Genomic DNA, 10,106 nt, shown 5'->3' with positions numbered 1-10,106 from the left:
CGGGTGGTGTTTCTCGGCACCTCCTGCTGCTCAGCGCCGCTTCGTGTGAGTGCCGGGCCGGGGGGCAGTGAGACGGGGGGCGGGAATAGGAGGGCATAGAGATAGTGGGGGGGGGTAAAGGAAGGGGGATAGAGGCGGGGACGGGGGGGCGCCGCCCGGGCAGAGTGGCGGGTGGAGGAACCGTGGGACGGAGGGGAAGATGGGGCGGGGGGGGAGAAGGAGGGGGCAGGGGGCGGGGAAAGGAGGGCAGTGGGGCGGGGGGGGAATGGAGGGGGCAGGGGCGGAGGGGGAGAATGGAGGGGCAGGGGCAGTGGGACGGGTGGGGAGGAAGGAGGGGGCAAGGGCAGTGGGGGGGTGGCGCCCGGGGCAGCACGGCGCCCGGCCGGACACACAGCGGGGCGGGGGAGTGGACGAGACAGGGGCACTGGGAAGGGGTAGAGGACGGGGCGGGGACGGAGAGGGCAGACGGGGAAGTGGCAGGAAGGGCGGGGTGCGGGAAAGGACAGTGCGGATGCGTGGAGGAGGGGCAGATCAGACACTTCTTTTCGTTGCGGGAAGTCGGGGTGTCTGCATTGCATGGTCGGGGGGTGGTGGCGTTGGGGTCTCTACACGGAGCTGCCTGTCTCTGGTGCTGGGACCCCAGTCTCTTGGGGCGGGCTGCCTTTGCTCGCGGGTCTCACTCCTTGCTTCACAGCTCGTTTGTTTTGTTGCGGAGCCTTTTCTCAGCTGAGACCCCCACCCTGGCTGGCCTGTGCTGCTGTTGCGCTTTGAACGTTATGCTAAGCATTTTGGAGCATTTAGTTTGAACCTGTGTAAAACACTCCTGGGCAGATAAACGGCCCGGGAGAGTAGAGGGGTGGATTTTAGCGATGCTTCATTCTGAATTTTTGCTTGGTCTGAAATGAGAGAAGAAGTTTCTTTCTGTGTGAATTAAACAGTCTGTAAAATACTAGTTCTTTCTTATCGTAATCACTCGGAGGGGCCTGTGCAAAGATACTCAGTGCAGAAGGTCCCTTATCATGATAGCCAGAGACCCGACAACACACAGATACCTCTAAGAAGTGTTAACAAGAACAGCCGGGATTCTGGAAACTGGAAGCTCTCTAAAAATCCAGTGCAGTCTTCACCCTTGAGGTTACTCACTTCTTGCAATTGAACAATGAAAATAGGGCGATTGGGTTGCAGGATTTGGTTTTTTTTTAATTGTAGCCTTTCTGTAATTGTTCCAGTGAGTTAATGCACTTCCTCATGTTTGGATTGCAGATACTGCTGGGGAAGCTTTGTTTATTTAAAACTGACCTGCTGGGAGGGGGTTGTTCCTTTTGTGCTGCTTTGTGATGTGTAACTGTAGCCTGAACATTTTAAGGTTTTATTTGCTTTCTGTGACCTTATAGTTAGGAATTTGAAGCTTGAGATGTGAATTTGGACAGAGGGAGACTGATCTGAAATACTGAGCTGGCAGCATAGAGATGGTAGTTGAACTTCTTTGCAATTTAGTTTACTTGGCTATAAGGTATAGATGAAGAGCCCTATACAACTTCCACAGAAAGATGGAGTGGGGATGAGGATTTTCAGAAAGACCTATTGATGGAGGATTAGAGATGTAGGGGAATCAGAAGAGAACAGTTCACTGCTGAGGAAAAGGGTTTTAACTCATGCTCACTAAGGCACAGCAATTTAGCTTTAAACTTGGGTTAGCAGTGCTAGCTCATCTGAGGCTGCCCTATAGACTTTAACAGTATACTAATAAGAGTTAAATGCTGTGTTGCTGTATCTTCACTGTTTTGTCCTAAATTAGCTACCCTTGAGTTAAGCATACTTTTTTTATGTAGACATACCCAAGAGTGGTGAAAAGGCATACTTGCATGCAGAATATTCTCAATAAAAACTTATTGAAACTAAAAACAGTGTACCATCCTATGTATTTTCGGGTTTAAAAATGTGGCTCTCAAAATAAATTTCAATCGTGGTTTTGGCGAGATTTGGCTCAGTTGAAAAAAAAGGTTGCCCACCACTGGGCTAGTGAAATCCTTTTGTAGAAGAATGGCTACCTTTAAACCTATGATCGAGGGGCCAGAAAGGTTAAAATGCTCTCCTACAGGTTCATGTTCTGATTCATGGGAAAGCACCCAGGAATCCTGGCTCCCAGGCCTCTGTGACCAGGTGCTGCCCATTAGCTGACTCGAGAGTGGTTGGGAGATATTTCCTGTAACTCCGAGGAGGGTGCTCCTGTCTGCGGTTGATGGTGTACTTGTCTTGCCTGTCATAGAATTACAGAACCATAGAGCTGGAAGAGACCTCAGCAGGTCATCAAGTCCAGCCCCCTGTCCAAGGCAGGACCAATCCTAATTAAATCAACCCAGCCAGGGCTTTGTTAAGCTGGGACTTAAAAACCTCTAGGGATGGAGGTTCCACCACCTCCCTAGGGAACCCATCCCAGCAGCGGCAGATTTAGGGCAGGGCAAACAGGGCGGCTATCCTGGGTCCCATGCTACCCAAGGCCCCACGCATGCGCCGTGTCAAAGGGGGAGGCCCTGCGAAATTGTGCTGCCCTGGGCCCCACGGCACTCTCATCCCCCCGCTGCATCTCAGTGCTTCACAACCCTCCTAGAAAATAGAGTTTTTCCTAATACCAATCTAGACTCCCACACTGTAACTTTAGATGATGGGTCCTCATTCTGCCATTTGTCACTACTGAGAACAGCCTCTCTCCAGCCTTTTGGAACCTCCCTTCAGGAAGTTGAAGGCTGCTCTCAAATCCCCCCTCACTCTTCTCTTCTGCAGACTAAACAGACCCAACTCCCTCAGCCTCTCCTCGTAGGTCCTGTGCCCCAGCCCCGGAATCATTTTCGTCTCCCTCTGCTGGCCCCTCTCCAATGCGTCTACATCTTTTCTGTAGTGGGGGGCCCAGAACTGGACACAATCCTCCAGATGTGGCCTCCCCAGAGCTGAATAAAGGAGAATAATCACTTCTCTGGATCTGCTGGCAATGCTCCTCTTAATGCACCTAAATAACCATTGACCTAAATAAACAACTAAAAGGTCTAATTTCTGCTGCTCTGCACTACAAAGGCTGAAGCAGCACAGAGGAAATGTAATTGCTGTAGAAGAATTGCTGGTTTTTGCAATTGTATTGTGCTTTTATGAAATTTACGGCCACCTACATTTTTATGGACTTTATGGACATGTCCAATTGAGGCTAATTTTGTATGGACTGTTCATACATGTACTGATGGTTGGTAAGCCCACTGAGACGGCTTCTGTTTGGTGGAGCAGTAGAGTTAAGGCAGCTTGTGCCTGTCCTAGCTCTGCCCCACTCCTGAAAGCAGCTGGCATGTACAGTGATGGCTCCATGGTGCCATGTTCTGCCCCACTCTGACAGGCACCGAGCCCACAGCTTCTACTGGCCACAGCTCCCTGTTATCGACCAGTGGAAGCTGCAAGAGAGGTGTCTTCCGGCAAGGATTGCGTGGGAGCGCTCCCTTCTCTGCCTTTTTCAGGGACATGTCAGCCCCGTCCAGGAGCACCACTTACCATGGGGATCACAACCCCAACCTTGGCAGATTCCCCAAGTAGTACAAGGGCCCTACCATCAATCAAATGTTAGCTCCGCCCCCTACCCCGGCAGTCCCGTCTCCCCTGTCACCAGAAGTCTCGCCCTTGGTGGTAATACATCCGGGGTCAAGAAGGACAGGTGACCGGAAATAAGGGGTGTCATGTGACCCCTCTAAGGACTCGCCCTGCCTCCCTCCCTCTACCAATCAGGAAGGGTTTTTCCCCATGTGGGACCACCCCATGAGCCGCTTTGACCAATCGGGGGGCAGTTCCAGGATCGGATGACCCGCCCAGAAGTGGGTCATGTGACCCTTCTAAGAGCTTCCCATGACACCCTCATGGGCAAGAAGTTTAAAGAGTCTATAAAACAAATGCCCAGGGCCTTAACTTTCACACACATTAGTTTACTACCCTGAGTGATCAGTTCTAGGCACATCTTTTCCTTCAGAAGCTGTCTAACGACTAAGTACACATCGTAACCTTTGGAATTGTGTGCTATGAATGTGTTGTCAAGGAACTCTTTGCCAATAAATGTCTTAACGAACAGAGACACACTCACTACCCTTAAATTCCCAGGATTTTTCTGGTTTTACGGCCATAGCAAAAATGTAATTGGGGGTGTGCAACCCAGTCTGAGTGCATTCGAAATCATAAAAAATATACTCTGAGGATTCGGGCTTTCTAAGGCTGTCCATAAAACAGAGATGATTGTCTATGTTGCCAACAAGAAAGCCCTTACACTGCTTACAGCGCTGCCGCTTGTCCACGGAAGACTGACACACATCACACAAAGTTTTAGACAGGCATTCGACTTGTTTTTTCGATGCGCCGTCTGTGTGTCTGACTAAGAACACTTTGGATTGACAAAATAGTCTACAACTAGGACACCTCAGTGACACGCCCACGCTGTCTGAGCATGTTCCGCTCAAGCAGAGGCGGCAACAATACCTGCAAGAGTGGTCGTGACTGTACACTGTGTGGCAAAACTCAATTTTTCGCTCCGAACAACTTTTTCACATCCAGAACCCCATAGTAATGCTCATCGTGCAACAGGATAAAATCGTCTTGGGGTACACCGGGCCCCCCATTTTAAAAAAGCCCCAGCCGCCTTTCGCCGTATACAGCACCACCTGTACGTTAACTCCTAAATGCTGTTCAAACTTTGCTACGCCGCTGAGCATAACCTGTTTTGGATCTGACCACCCCAGTTTCTCATGAAGCTCTCTCACCCCCTCTAACAATTTGGCGTCCATAGGTTTACGATGGGACATGACGGCCAAGAGCCCGCCCGCAAAACACAGATTGGTACCGGCGTAAGCCAAGTCTACTAAACATCGTCTCTTTTTATGAATAATTTGACTACTAAGGATAGAATTTAAAACTCTATGAACACCCCAACCCCTGTTTTTTACAACTGTCACAAGGAGGCGCAATGTTCCATTGAGGTGCAACTCTCTATTACCCTGGAACACCTTTGAGATCTGGTTTAAAAAATCTTCAGCAGTCAGCTCGTCCCTAGTTCTTCTGACCGAAAACAAAGGGTTAGTTAAATTACGGCTCTCTAAACGTAACTGAACATAATCATCAGGGCCTACCCTACCATTAACGTCATCTAGAAGTAACTGTATTCCCCTACGCATGGCTTCAATAACCTGTTCAGCTGAATTTATTTGCTCAAGATTGACAAAATGAAATTCCTCACAATACACTTACCCCACAAATCTAGGTACTTCACGTTGCCAACTTCTCGCTCTCTCCACATACGACTCTGGATTTTCACAGGCACTTGAGGGTTCCTCTACGGGCCCATCAGGGGCATCTTCTGCCTCAGATGCTATTTCAGAGTCAGAGCGGTCTCCGTGAAATTCATCAGGACTAGCCAGGGACCCGTATACAGACTCACCACCCAGCAGGTGAGATAAGCCATTTTGTGAGCCTCCAGCAGGGGGCATCTCTTTTTGGTATTTATTCCTCATCACCTCTTTAGGATTTTTTAAAAAATTTGCAGTGATCTTGGCCTGGAACTTTTTGGAGGCCACCAGTTCATTAACCAAATGCTGTCCCCTCTCTTTCTTTTAGGCCCCCTGAGGATACAGAGTTCCTCAGTTTTCTGAATGAAGCATCAAACTCTTCCCCCATACTAGAATATGGGGGAGCTGTGATGAGCTTATGGTTTTAGGAGAATGGTTTGTCAGTCCTTGGTTTTTTATTCACAACCCCTAGAGCGCGTGCTCCGGGTTTGTGAATGTGTGTGGTTTTGCGCACGTTCAGAACCCCTAGAGCGCCTGCTCCGGGTTTGTGAATGTGGGCGGTTTTGCTCACAGTTTCCTCAGGGCTTGGTGTGGTGGTGGCCACTGAGGAACTGGAGTTGTGTTTGTGTGGCTGCAATACCTCGGCATTGCAGGAGTTTTCAGTCCTTGGTTTTTTATTCACAACCCCTAGAGCGCATGCTACGGGTTTGTGAATGTGTGTGGTTTTGCGCACATTCACAAACCCGGAGCAGGCGCTCTAGGGGTTCTGAATGTGTGTGGTTTTGCTCACAGTTTCCTCAGGACTTGGTGTGGTGGTGGCCACTGAGGAACAGGAGTGGTGTTTGTGTGGCTGCAACACCTCGGCATTGCAGGAGTTTTCAGTCCTTGGTTTTTTATTCACAACCCCTAGAGCGCGTGCTCCGGGTTTGTGAATGTGTGTGGTTTTGCGCACGTTCAGAACCCCTAGAGCGCGTGCTCCGGGTTTGTGAATGTGGGCGTTTTTGCTCACAGTTCTCAGGGCTTGGTGTGGCAGTGGCCGCTGAGGAACTGGAGTTGTGTTTGTGTGGCTGCAACACCTCGGCATTGCAGGAGTTTTCAGTCCTTGGTTTTTTATTCACAACCCCTAGAGCGCGTGCTCCGGGTTTGTGAATGTGTGTGGTTTTGCGCACGTTCAGAACCCCTAGAGCGCGTGCTCCGGGTTTGTGAATGTGGGCGATTTTGCTCACAGTTCTCAGGGCTTGGTGTGGCAGTGGCCGCTGAGGAACTGGAGTTGTGTTTGTGTGGCTGCAACACCTCGGCATTGCAGGAGTTTTCAGTCCTTGGTTTTTTATTCACAACCCCTAGAGCGCGTGCTCCGGGTTTGTGAATGTGTGTGGTTTTGCGCACGTTCAGAACCCCTAGAGCGCGTGCTCCGGGTTTGTGAATGTGGGCGTTTTCGCTCACAGTTTCCTCAGGGCTTGGTGTGGTGGTGACCGCTGAGGAACTGGAGTTGTGGTTGCATGGTTGTTTCTTACCCGAGTCTTTTGTTTTGTCCTTGGGTTTGACGTATGTGAGGTTCGGACCGCCCAGATGCTTCATCTGCATTCTTGTGCTGTTTTGCGTTGTTAAGGGTCTCAAAGCAGATTCCTGGTTCTTTGGCAGTTCTGGAGAAGGTGTCCTTGTAGCTCTGACTACAGCATTGTCAGAAAAGTTGTCCATGCCTGTGAGGTGGGGGAAAAACATTTTTTTTGTAAAAACACAACAACAACACACCTAAACTTAACATCTCTCTCACCCACACCTGTGTATTTACTTAAAACCTCATAGAGCCACCAAACCGACAAGCAAAATACATTTACTGGGCTTCATCGATCCATCGGTCACTGATGCTGGGGAATTTTCCTTTTCAGCTGTCTCTTTCCTTTTTCTTTTGAGCTCCTTTTCCCTCTGGTCGAATGACCTCTCATGTTTTGACCGTACTGTGGAACAAACAACATTATTATAAAACACATGAAACCCTCTTGTAAACTTTAAAATCATTAGGGGTTTTTCTATTTAAAAAGTTATAGCTTTAAAAACAAAATAATCCATTTCAGACTGTACAACAAACACCAGTTTTGAGTTTATTTCTACCACTTAAAAAAACAAACAACAAAAACCCACACAATTTTTTTAAATACATCTCATTTTGCAGAATAAAAGCCAAAACTGCTTTTAAAACCCCTTGTTAGTTTCAACAAACCAAGTACTGTAAAAAACCCTACACCTAAGCCTTGCACAGCCTCTTCCCCCTCCCTCCACACACATACACTAAACAGCAGCTTTATAACACACACTAAATCAAGTTGGCAACCATATACTTTTCAAAACCCACATGCATTGAACACATCACATTTTGCACAGAAAAAGCAACCCACCAAACACACCTTACCAGCAGTTTGCCAACATCTATTTTAAAAACACACCTTTGTCTGTCACAAACTCCATCACACACACACCTTCAAAAACTCCCCACAACGGTTTTAAAACCATTTGCAACTCTATTTTTAAAAAGCAGCGGTATGCAACAAACTGCTTTTAAAAAACCACTTATCTGTAGCATAAGCCCCTGAATCACCCACAACTTAACCCCTACTGCCAGCTTTTTTAAAATAAAATCGCCAGGTAAAAACACTCCACCTTTTTGTAACCATCCCAGATACTTTTAGCCTAACCCCACCACTTCCTCCCCCAACTCAGAATTGAACATTTATTTTGAAAACACATTTGGCACAGAAAGAACAACGCACCACCCAGCAGTTTGCCAACATATAGTTTAAAAACACCAATAAGCTCCCCCACAATTAAGTTTTGAAAAAAAAACCAAATCACAATTTAAACGTTACAATTAGTTAAAAGAAAAAAATAACCCGCACGCTTTAAAAAAGATTATGGATAGTTACCTTCTACCACAGGGTAAAGGCATGCTGGCACAGGGCTATTCTATTTTCCCCTATGTATATTTGGGACTATGGAATAAAGAACAAGCAAAAAAATGTGAGCTAGGATTACCCCCAAATGCTTCAAACCCCATTTTAAAAACACACCTAGGTCTTGCACAGACCTCATCGCGCTCTCTCTCTCACAAATCACACACACACAAACCCTGCATAAATTTAAAAGCCAACTGCAAAAAAGTTACCTTTCACTATGGGCACATGCTTGTTCTGTCAATCCCCCCCCCCCAATGTGTGCTTGGGCCTTAAGGTTAAAGAATAAGCACAAATATTAGTTAGTATTACCCAGGGTTTTTTTTTTAAACAGTATTAAGCACAACTACAGTTAAAAATGGTTTTTACCTTGGCCTGGTGGGGAACTGCAGCTTAAAATTACTGGTTCCATGTTAAACAGATCACACCGCAATAAAGATAGCCACCATTATTTTACTAAGAGAGCATGGCCAAAGAGAGGCATTATAGAATATATATTTTCAAAGTTAAAAACAGGGAACACACCTTCTCCTGTTGCAGTCCAGCAGCCATTCAAGAAAGTTTCTGTTGAAAAGGACAGTCTCCAAACTACCTAGGTTTTTGATACCTTCCTAACCCATTGTTTCAAATAACTTCAAAGCAGTAACGAGCAGGTGAATCTGATCACTGCAACTCTGAAATAATAGATCCTTAAAGACATAGGCACCCCTCCCTAGCATTGCCCTTTGTCATCTGAGGGTGGAAGAATTAAGCTGTCTCCACAACTGAGTTGCTTTCGGCTACATTTTTTTCCTTTTAGTTAAAATATATTTTTTGTAGGGCTTTCTTACAGTATTAACAGTAAAAGCACCAATCCTTAATGTAGCTGTATCCATTTCCACATGGAGACTTTTTGCAGATATCAATACATGTCTTGGGGTTTGTTTTTTTTAAACATGCTTCTTTCATGCTGAAGGCTTGGGGTTTAAATGAAATGCTTTTAAATGTTTGATTGTCTTTAGAGCAAATGCTTGTTCTACAGTATGGGTAAAAGTTGGAAACATTTCAGTTTGGGGTTAGACTCTTAATTTTTTTTAACTTTTAATGGCTAGAAAAAGTAGTCCCTAGCATTTAACCAACTTCTGGGTCATATTTAAACTGTCCAATAGCATTTCTACCAACTGCTGTGTCCTTTAAACTGTCCAATAGCATCTGCAAACTCCTGAGGTGTTATTTAATTAGATATTCATTAGAGCCCACCCATCCAACCCATCAAATTTAATTACTGAACATTACCCTCACTTGAGGGTAAGTGGTCACACCTAATCCGAACCATTGACTAGAGCCCCTGGCTATTCAGTGAGGTGCGGTTAAACCATTGAGTTTTTGTCTAATCAATCCTAACTGGGGGGAAGGGGGGATTTTTTTCTTTTATTTAAAAAAAACAAAACATTTTGAGGGGTTTTTCCTTCCCCTGAGTTTCTACCATACATCTTTCATAGTCTTTTTCTTAAGCAGGGTTCTGTAACTTTTTGTACGCACCAGACATTCAATATAACCCTCTAAGCAGGGGTCTTTTGGCTTGGTCATGGTCTTTAAAACACTGTGAGGATCTTGACTGAATTGCACTGCATTTACCAAAGTCACCCCTTGTGCTAAGTGTTCTTGAGTTAAGCACAGACATTGCATAGCATTACCTACGGCAATAACAGTATTTAATAATGGACTATGGAGCACTTTAAAGACTAACAAGATGGTTTATTAGGTGATGAGCTTTCGTGGGCCAGACCCCACTTCCTCAGATCAAATAGTGGAAGAAAATAGTTTCAAGGGAATCCTCTGAACTGTCATTCATGTTAAAATTCGACACTCT

The 10,106-nt window shown here is 46.3% G+C and overlaps 1 pseudogene; it reads right to left on the bottom strand.

Annotated features, from left to right (window-relative positions):
• Window positions 1–4,444: 4,444 nt before the first annotated feature.
• Window positions 4,445–9,823, bottom strand: LOC149521108 (uncharacterized; annotated as a pseudogene).
• Between the last annotated feature and the right edge of the window lie 283 nt (window positions 9,824–10,106).

This window comes from Pelodiscus sinensis, chromosome 30 (genome assembly GCF_052426305.1).
Source record: "Pelodiscus sinensis isolate ZL-2025 chromosome 30, ASM5242630v1, whole genome shotgun sequence".
Classification (NCBI taxonomy): domain Eukaryota; kingdom Metazoa; phylum Chordata; order Testudines; family Trionychidae; genus Pelodiscus; species Pelodiscus sinensis.
The sequence above is the reverse complement of the archived record's forward strand: the minus strand, read 5'-3'. Positions and strand labels throughout refer to the sequence as shown.